The sequence below is a fragment of the Natator depressus genome, chromosome 11 (assembly GCF_965152275.1).
Source record: "Natator depressus isolate rNatDep1 chromosome 11, rNatDep2.hap1, whole genome shotgun sequence".
Taxonomy (NCBI): Eukaryota; Metazoa; Chordata; order Testudines; family Cheloniidae; genus Natator; species Natator depressus.
The window spans coordinates 77,759,302-77,768,839 of record NC_134244.1 but is presented as its reverse complement, the minus strand read 5'-3'; positions in this window follow the sequence as shown (position 1 = coordinate 77,768,839).

The window sequence follows — 9,538 nt, the reverse complement described above, 5'->3', positions numbered from 1 at the left end:
AAGCTGAGGCTGGGGGTAGAAAGGTAGGGGGCAGCTGAGAGAGGCTGGGGGTGGGCCAAGGGAAGGAAGGAATCGGGAGAGCAGGGCCCAGCTGTGTTGCCAGAGGATCCTGCTGGCTGTGTCTGGCCAGCCTCTCTGGGAAATGCCCAGGGCTCTGTGGGGCCTGAATCTGACATTCTCCTTTGTGTCTCACAGGAACTGACTGAGCAGCTGCCCCAGGACTCTGGGCCCAGCTCTGTCCTCTCCAGGTCCATGGACCCCACGTGAAATCTCCCATATGGCCCAGCAGCTTGGCGATGGGCTGCAGGAGTCACCGCGTAGGTGTACAGCAGCCATCGCACGTGCATTGACCATGGGCCAAAACCTGCAGCCCTCACAGCCCAGGATACCCCCACGGATGGCAATGGGAGTGTAGCCTGGGTAACTAGCTGCTGGAGCCAGGAAGTACAGAGAGAGGGTTCAGAGATACAGCAAACCAATGGCCAGAGAAGTGAAGGATGTGAGGGAAAGAGGAGAGCGAGGACATATGGGGAGTTGCTGCAGTCAAGGGATCCCAGCTGGACGAGAGAAGATGGGTGGTTTAGACACACAAAGTGCTGCCTCTTGGTAGGGGTTAGACCAGATGAACCTTGCCAGGGGCAGTGAGTTACATAAGCCAGCATATTCAGGGCCCGGGGGGCCCGGCTCCACCAATGTTCAGGGCCGGCTTTCTCCCCCGGCCCTGCGTGCTGCCCCCAAGCCTCCCCCGAGCGTACCTGCCTTCCCGCTGCAGCTCCGCGCTGCGCTCCCTCGACGGCCGCTGCCACTGCGGGCTACAAGGGAGCGGCGCCGGGGGCAGCTGCTGCACCTGCAGAGGGAGGAGGCGCATGGCAGCCTCCCCCCGCCCCCCGGCAGGTGACTCCGAGTCGAATCTGGGGGCGGGGCTTATCCAGGCAGGACCTCCGATCAGCAGCCTGGCGGGGCTTGGGTGAGTCTCTTGTCCCTGGGGGGAATGCTCCCCTCTGGCCCCCCACCACAGCCCCAGGGCAGCCAACCTGAGGCACCCCAAACTCCTCATCCTTGGCCCAGCCCCACACCCTACACCCCCTCCTGCACCCCAACCCCCTGGCCCAGCCCAGATCCCACACTCCGCACCCAAAACCCCTCTCGCACCCAGCACCCAAAGCCCCCTTCCACACCCCTTCCTGCACCCAAACCCCATGCTCCGGCCCAGAGCCTGCACTCAGCACCCAAACTTCCTCCCAGAGCCTGCACCCAAACTCTCTCCCAGAGCCTACACCCCAAACCCCCTCCTGCACCCAAATTCCCTCCCTGAACCTTGCAGTCCCTTCTAACCCCACGGTTCTATCCTTCTTTGATTCTAGCATCTGTCACCGAAAAGAAGGGCTGGCGTGTATGGATTTCCTCCACATCCTCTGCAGTGAAGACAGAAGCAAGGAATTTATTTCCCTTCTCCACATCGGCCTTCTCTTCCTGGAGTGCACCTTTAGCACCTCGATCGCCTAGTGACTTTGCTGCCTGTTTGGCGACTTCCTGCCTCCTGGACTTAAAAAATAATTTGCTGGTAGTTTTCTACTTTTCACTGGGCTTGCCAGTGTTTTTGCTTCTTTGTATTTTCCTCATTAGGATTTGACTGCCAGTTTTGAAAGGAGAACTTTTTGCCACTGAGTGCCTCTTTTACTCGGCTGTTTAGCCATGGTGGCATTTTTTGATCCTCATGCTGGTTTTGATATTTTTATTTCTGGTATAGGTTTAGTGTGAGCCTCTCGTATGGTGTTTTTAAATAGTCTCCATGCCGTTTGCTGGCATTTCGCCCTGGCATGTTGCTTTCAATTTCCATTTCACTAGCCTCCCATTTCTGTGCAGTTCCCCTTTTTGAGGTTCGATGCTCCTGCGGTGGGTTTCTTTGGCATTTCCCGCTCCAGGGCTGTGACATGTAATCCCATTCGGGCTGCGAGGACGGAGAGTAACGACTCCAGCGTGGAGGCTGCACAGCGCGCGCACAGTGCACTGTCCTAAGCAGGGCCAGTGCAAGGAGGTTTCACACCCTAGGGGACACTTCCACCTTGCGCCACCTCCTCCCCGCGGCAGCTCTCCGCCCCCCTCACCCTGAGGCACCCCCCCACGGCAACTCCCTGCCACCGCCCACAGCGCCCTGAGGCGCCCCCACCTCCCTCCCCTCAGCCCCGGCAGCCCCCCTTGCGGCAGCTCCCCGCCACCCCCTCCTTCCCCTCGGCCTGGGGAGCCACGTGCAGCAGCTCCCCGCCCCAGCTCACCTCTGCTCCGCCTCCTCCCCGAGGACGCCACCGCCACCGCTTCTCCCGCCTCCCAGGCTCGCGGCGCCAATCAGCTGTTTGTAACCCCTCCCCCCTGTTACTTGCTGCAGGCGGCCCTCCCCGCGCCCCCCTGCCCCAGCTCACCTCCGCTCCACCGCCGCCCCCAACCACTTGGCGCCTTAGGCGACCGCCTCGTTTGCCTAGTGATTGCACCGGCCCTGGTCCTAAGCAGAGAACGTCTCCAGGAGCCGGCGCTGCGGTACCCCTCCTCGCCAACGCCGCCCGGCTCGGCTGCCTGTGCCCCGTCAGCCAGCAGGGGCTGGGTTCTCCATTGCCATGAAGGGTGAGAGAAGGACTCTCCTTATCTGTGTGAGGGGGACCGTTCCCAGCATTCAGCCAGGATTCACGGAGGTGCTGGCCTTCATCTGGCCCCTTGGCAGCTGGGGGCATAGTGCAGAAAGTGAACTCTCAGCCTGCGCTGATTCAAGGTCCTGCCACCCGTTGCTGCCCTCCCCCACACTGCCCATTCCCGTTCCCATCCCTCGCCTGCCCCCAGCCCACCGGGCCTCTTTGCAACAGCCGCAGGGGCAGGGACAGAGGGGCAGGAACAACAGTGACCCACTTATGTCACGGAGTTTGGATAACCTCCGATGAAAGGCCCATGGAAGCACATGACCCCATTACTCTCTGGGAGGGGCCGGCAGGGGTAGGTCAGTGGCCGCAGGGGGTGGGCACAGGGTGTCCTTCGCGCTAGCTCAGGGGCTGTGCGGGTAACATGACACTTGTTTTGCTTGGCGTTGTCTAGCCGTTCGCCCGTGACACTCCTCAGTGCAGCAGGGATCTCTCCCTGCACCAGCGAACTAAGCCAGGCCGCGCTGCAGGGACGGCGCAAGGAGGGGTGGGCCAGACAGCTTCCTCTCAGCAATCAGAAGAGATCGACCCCTGGCCATCGAGATGCTCTTTTAAAGTCACTTTCCCAGTCAGGAAGCTGCAGAGGGGCCTGAGTGAGAGACAGAGCAGCCCACCTGCCCCCACAGGCCAGCCCCTGCCATGCTGGCAGCTCAGTGCAGGGCACATTCCTGGTCACCGAGCTCAAGGCCCATCACCTCACCTGCATGGCCGTGTCCCTCCTGCCCAGGACGGAAGATCAGCCCCTTAGCATGGGGCTCTGGAGACCCCGCCCGCGAGAGGGGTCCCACAGGACAGAGAGCGGCACACGCTAGCTCAGGGGCATCAGCTGGCAACCGGAGGGGAGCACTGAGATGATATCTCCAGCTGCCTTAGAGAGGACTAAGGAATTTGTCCCATGGAATTGTGGGATACTTCCAGCTGACTCCTGGGACCCAGTTAAGCGGGACTGCATCTACACTGCAAAGCAATGGGGCTCAGCCTTGGGTCTCAGCTTAACTTGAGCTTGGGCCCTCCAGCCCTGCAGGGTCCTGGGACCCTGGGTCCAAGCCCTGGCTTTGCACAATTGCAGTGTAGATGCAAAGGGCTTTAGGCTTGAGCCTGGGCTCAATCACGGTCTCCTGTTGCAGTGTAGACATCCCCCTGGAGACAAATGAACTCACAGAAATGGAAGGCACCTATGTTAGTGGAGAACAGAGCATTACATAGAGCTCATTGGGTGGAAATGAGGATTGAGAGAAAACTAACCCATATGATAAGTTTTTGTAATGTTTGAATATGTTTTTCTTACAAGTGATAATGGAATTAAACATGAAGTTCCTCATTCCAGAATAAGAGACTCATTCTGTGGTAACCTGATTATATTGTAATACTGTAAATTATCTATAATTTCACATCAATATTATAGGAAGTGGTGGCTAATTCTGAAAAGTTATTTGACGTAATTCAGCCTCTTTGGATTAAGCAGTGGGTTGAGAGAAGTAACGTATCAGAGAATAGACACCCAAGATAGACTCTAATTATTTCTATTTCAAATGGAATTCATGTTGCTCCGCTTTAAAATAAACTTTCTGTGAGGAGGAAAGTTCCTGAGGGAGACAAGTTGTGTAACCGTCTCCCCGTCAGACTGTAACAGTCACTGCAATGTGAGCCAGGGTGTGCGGGACTCGCGTTGCAGGCTCAGTGTGTCTAAGCCTGTGCTGGAGAGTCCACACTGAACGGTGACCCTGGGTTGAGCATGTCAAGACCCGAGTCTCACCCCAGCACTCCTCCTGGGATCCAGTTTGCCCCTGCACAGACTTTGCCCACCCCCCTGCAGGTTTGCCCCCTGGGGCCCCAGGCCAGCAGGATTATGATATTTTCCGTCTTATTTTCTATTCCTTTCCTAATGCTACCCTTCTGCCAGGTGGAGTCAGCAGCAACAAGGGCTGGGTTCAATATCTAGGGGTTCCTCTTAACAACACAAAACAGAACTGTTTTGAGCCCCAACAAGTAATCTAGACGACCATCTGGTTCTACCTTACTAACTGTTTGCTGCCCTGCTCTGACCAAGGGCTCAGAGACTGCTTAACTGGTCTACCCGGCCAGTGGGTCTGAATACTAGCTGCAGCTAATTCCCTGCTTTTGAGCTCACCTGTACAGGTGGGTGACAGCGCGGAGGCATGGCCTCTCTCTGAGGTTGACAGGGAGGGACGGCCATACAGACTACAAGTCCCCAACCAGTAATCCGGGAAAATTTACCACCCCCATGGGCAAATCAAAGAGGCAATACTCCCCCTCTTGCCAGCACTGAGTGTGTAACAAAAGACACTTTTACTAACAGAGAAATGGCGACCCGGCACTCATTTGGGAAGACACCACAACCACAGTTCAAAAGCATGTAACTATAAGCAAACACCTGCCCTACAATACGTCAGGCAGTGTCCTTTGCCTCAGTTTCCCACCTTGCAGTGTGAAAGGCTGACAAATAAATGCTCCTTTAACACACCACTCCCTTCTCCTGCACTGCAACCCATTCACAGTTTGCCAACCAAGGACAGCCAAGACCCAGAGTGCAGAGGTGCGTTCATGTGGGTTCAGCACCAGCCCCTGAGGGGAGCAGCAACCAATGCAACTAGCTCACAGAGGTGGGGCTGGGTCACTGGAATCTCTGTGCTAACCCCATGTCCCGGGGTGGGCAGTGGAAAGGGGAACTCTTAGAGCTCAGACCTGTGGGTGCCCCCACAGTTCATTGACACCCAGTGACTGTGAGAGCTGCAAACTGCGAAGCCTGGAGTTCAGGGCAAGCTGTGGCTGGGGGCCTAGGATGCAGGGCCCTGTGTACTGGCTCCCTGGAGGGAGAGAATGCAAGCCTTGTCCTGGAGTTGCTGTAGGGGTTGGGGTTGGGGAGGCTGCAGTGGAGGGTCAGAGTATGGCAATCTCCCCAGGACTGCTGAACCCCCTCTGCCAGTGACCCCGCAGGAGGACAGCATGCTTCCAGACTCCAACGGGCTCCAGCTTGGGGTCTCCCTCTCTGTGATCTCAGGAGGAGCTTTACTCCTGTCCTGGGCAGGTGGCTGCGCTCAGAATGCCCAACCCAGCCAAAGCACTCAGTTGGTGGAAGTGCTTTATTCCCTGTTAGCCCCAGCTGCCCCAGGGCACTGACGGGCCCTTTTATCTGAGTAGCTGTTCCCCCTGGGGCAGTGCTGTGTAATCATCACCTTATTTAACTAGAGCCTCGAAGCACAGGATAGTCTCCATGTGGAGTCCGAGGGCTTGGCTACACTTGCAGATGTAGAGCTCTGTGAGTTAAACCCGCCTTTGGAGAGCGCAGCAGGGAAAGCGCGGCCGTCTGTCCACACTGAGAGCTGCAAGCGCCCTGGCGTGGCCACATTTGTGGCACTTGCAGCGGCATTGGGAGCGGTGCATTATGGGCAGCTGTCCCACAGAGCCCCTCCTCCCATTCTGGTGCTGTGGCTTGTGGGAAGGGGGCGGGGTATTCTGGGTCCTGTCCCAACGCCCCATGATGCATCACATCGCATCCCAGCAATCCCTGTGCTTCCCTCCACATTTGGTGCCATCTTTCGACGTTTTTTGTACTGCGCGCTCTGTCTTCCCTTTCGGTCTGCGGGAAAGGAGCCCGAACTGCTGAGGAGTCTGCTGACGAATCTCGCCAGCACGTCACGTTTGGCAGTCACGTTACTCCTTATGATCCAAAGTGACAGTGAGGACTCCGACGATGATATTGACGTGAGTAACGCATACGACATGAGACTGCTTGTGGCCTTCACGGACATGCTCACCACAGTGGAACGCTGCTTTTGGGCTCGGGAAACAAGCACTGAGTGGTGGGATCACATCGTCAGGCAAGTCTGGGATGACGAGCCGTGGCTGCAGAACTTTTGGATGAGAAAAGCCACTTTCATGGGACCGTGTGAGGAGCTCGCCCCCACCCTGTGGCGCAAGGACACGAGATTGAGAGCTGCCCTGACGGGGGAGAAGTGGGTGGCTATTGCAGTCTGGAAGCTGGCAACTCCAGACAGCTACCGATCGGTCGCTAACCAGTTTGGAGTGGGAAAGTCGACCGTTGGAATCGTGTTGATACAAGTTTGCAGGGCCGTTAATCGCATCCTGCTCAGAAGAACCGTGACTCTGGGCAATGTGCATGACATTGTGGCTGGCTTTGCACAAATGGGTTTCCCTAACTGCGGAGGGGAGATAGATGGGACGCATATTCCAATTCTGGCACCAGCCCACCTAGCCTCTGAGTACGTTAATCGGAAGGGGTATTTCTCTATGGTTCTCCAGGCGCTTGTGGATCACCGTGGGCGTTTCATTGACATTAACACAGGCTGGCCTGGAAAGGTGCATGACACACGCATATTTCGGAACACTGGCCTGTTCAGGAAGCTGCAAGCCAGGACTTTTTTCCCAGACCAAAAGATCACCGTAGGGGAAGTCGAAATGCCCATTGTGATCCTTGGAGACCCTGCTTACCCTTTAATGCCGTGGCTCATGAAACCCTACACCGGGAGCCTTGACAGCAGCAAGGAGCGGTTCAACGACAGGCTGAGCCGGTGCAGAATGACTGCGGAGTGTGCTTTTGGCCGTTTAAAGGGCCACTAGCGCTCTCTGTATGGGAAGCTGGATCTGGCCGATGACAGCATCCCCACGGTTATATCCGCGTGCTGTACCCTCCCTAACATTTGTGAAGGGAAGGGTGAAAGATTCACTCAGGCATGGACCTCCGAGGTTCAACACCTGGAGGCTGAATTTGAACAGCCAGAGAGGAGGGCTATTAGAGGGGCCCAGCGTGGGGCTGCAAGGAATAGGGATGCCTTGAGAGAGCCATTTGAGGCTGAAAGCCACCAGTAATGTCTGGTGCCCTGCACGGGAGTGAAGTGCAGTGGTTCCAATGTTAGTAGGAATCTGTGTTTGCTACGCTGACTTGCAGTGCCTGTTTCTTTCCTGGGCTAAGGTATCTTTTACTTTATGCAATAATAAAGAATGTTTTCAAAGCCAAAAAATCCATTTACTGAAAAAAAAATTCATTTATTGAAAAGAAACACAACTGCTTGGGAAACAGAAAGGGCAAGGGCTGGGGTGAGGAACGGTACAATCACAGATTTCCATATGTCCTGTTCTCATACTCAGCCTTCCTGTCGGGAGTGCTGTGCCATGAGTGCGGCACTTCAGGATGGCTCTACTGCATGGTGATGGGGGTTGAGTGCAGTGGGTCAGAGTCGTAGTTTTCAGGGCTGGGTGGTGAAGCTACAGGTGCTGGAGGCAGCTGGTGGTGGTAAAAACCTGGATGTTGGGGAAAGTGGGTTGGAGGTGACATGGGGGACAAGGGAAAGAGTTTTGGGACAAGGGCTGCAGGGGGTGGGCAGGCACGGTAGTGCTCCGCCTGCATGGATCGAGTCCACTTGGTGCTCCATGATGCTTATCAGCCGAACCCTGCTTTACTGCCGGAGCTCCATGCTTTTGTGCCAGCGCGCCTCCTTCTCCTCCTTTCACTGTCCCTCCATTCCAGCGCTTTTAGATTCTCGTCAAGGGACTGCTGCATGACTTCATACAGCATGTCTTCTTTGCTTCTACGTGGCCTCTTCCTAATTCTTTGGAGTCTTTCAGCCGGTGATAACACGGATGGCTGAGATCTCAAGGTTGCATCTGTAAAGGCAAAATGCAACACTTAACAGAGACAGCATTGTTCACACCAGACAGAGCAATGATTCCCCCGTACTTAAGGGCAAGCACAATCTACACAATAGCATAATTTGCCTGTCCCAAAGCGAGTGCACATAACCCACGGGAGCCCCAAAATGGTGAGTAAGCACAGGATTGTTTCACGGCTGTACTGTCCTCTCAGTTTCTGTGCCTTGGGGAGAGCCAACAGAGGCAGGGGGCCCCATACTGAACACTGTCCCCACATTTTCCACAGGATGAGTTCTTTCTGGAAGATATCTCGCTGCTGAGCGTGACCTGGGAAGCAAGGGAGGGTCTTCTACTGCAATGCAGCTTCCGCCCTGGCCCATATGCAGCTTTCCTGTGTGCAGCAATGGTCCCCCCGCCCCTCACGGCACAGTGGCGCAGACAAGTTAGCCTGACTGGGACAAGGACCACAGTGGCTCTCCCACGAAACCTGCACAAGCTCATTGCCCAAGTTCTCGATGAGACCTTTGAAGAGATCACTGAGGCCGATTACCGCAATGTGAGAGAGCACATCAACGCCCTATTCCGCATCTAGGCATGCATGCAGCGCTAACCCTCCTCACCCCAAGAGCCCACACCGAATAACTTCCTTCCCAAAATAAAAGCTGCTTACCGGGAACCTCCTCTGGTGTTTGTCCTTCCCCAAGCACTGGCCGCTGCGACTGGCTACCTTCCTCCTGGCTTGAGAACAGCTCCTGGCTGCATGCACCTACGGATTCCGGGGTTTCTTCCTCCTGCTCAGCACCCTCACTCCCGCTTTCCTCCTCCTCCTCCTCCTGCCTTGTTGAACTCTGCTCTGAAGTGTCCATGGAGGTGGGGTTGCCCCCAAGTATTACATCCAGCTCTTTGTAGAAACGGCAGGTCACATGGCAGCACCAGAGTGGCCGTTTGCCTCGCGTGGTTTGCGGTAGGCATTCCGCAGCTCCTTCACTTTAACCCTGCACTCCACTGCGTCCCGGTCATGGCCTCTTTCTATCATGACCCTTGATATCTGCCTGAAGGTATCTTAATCTCTACGGCTGGAGCACAGCTGGGACTGGACAGCTTCCTCCCCACAAACACTGATGAAGTCCAGGGACCCACTCTGACTCCTGTTCTCACAGCTCCCAAAAGCCTAGCGCACAATGGTGCTATCTGCGGGGGGAGGGGGGGCTCACTTGTGA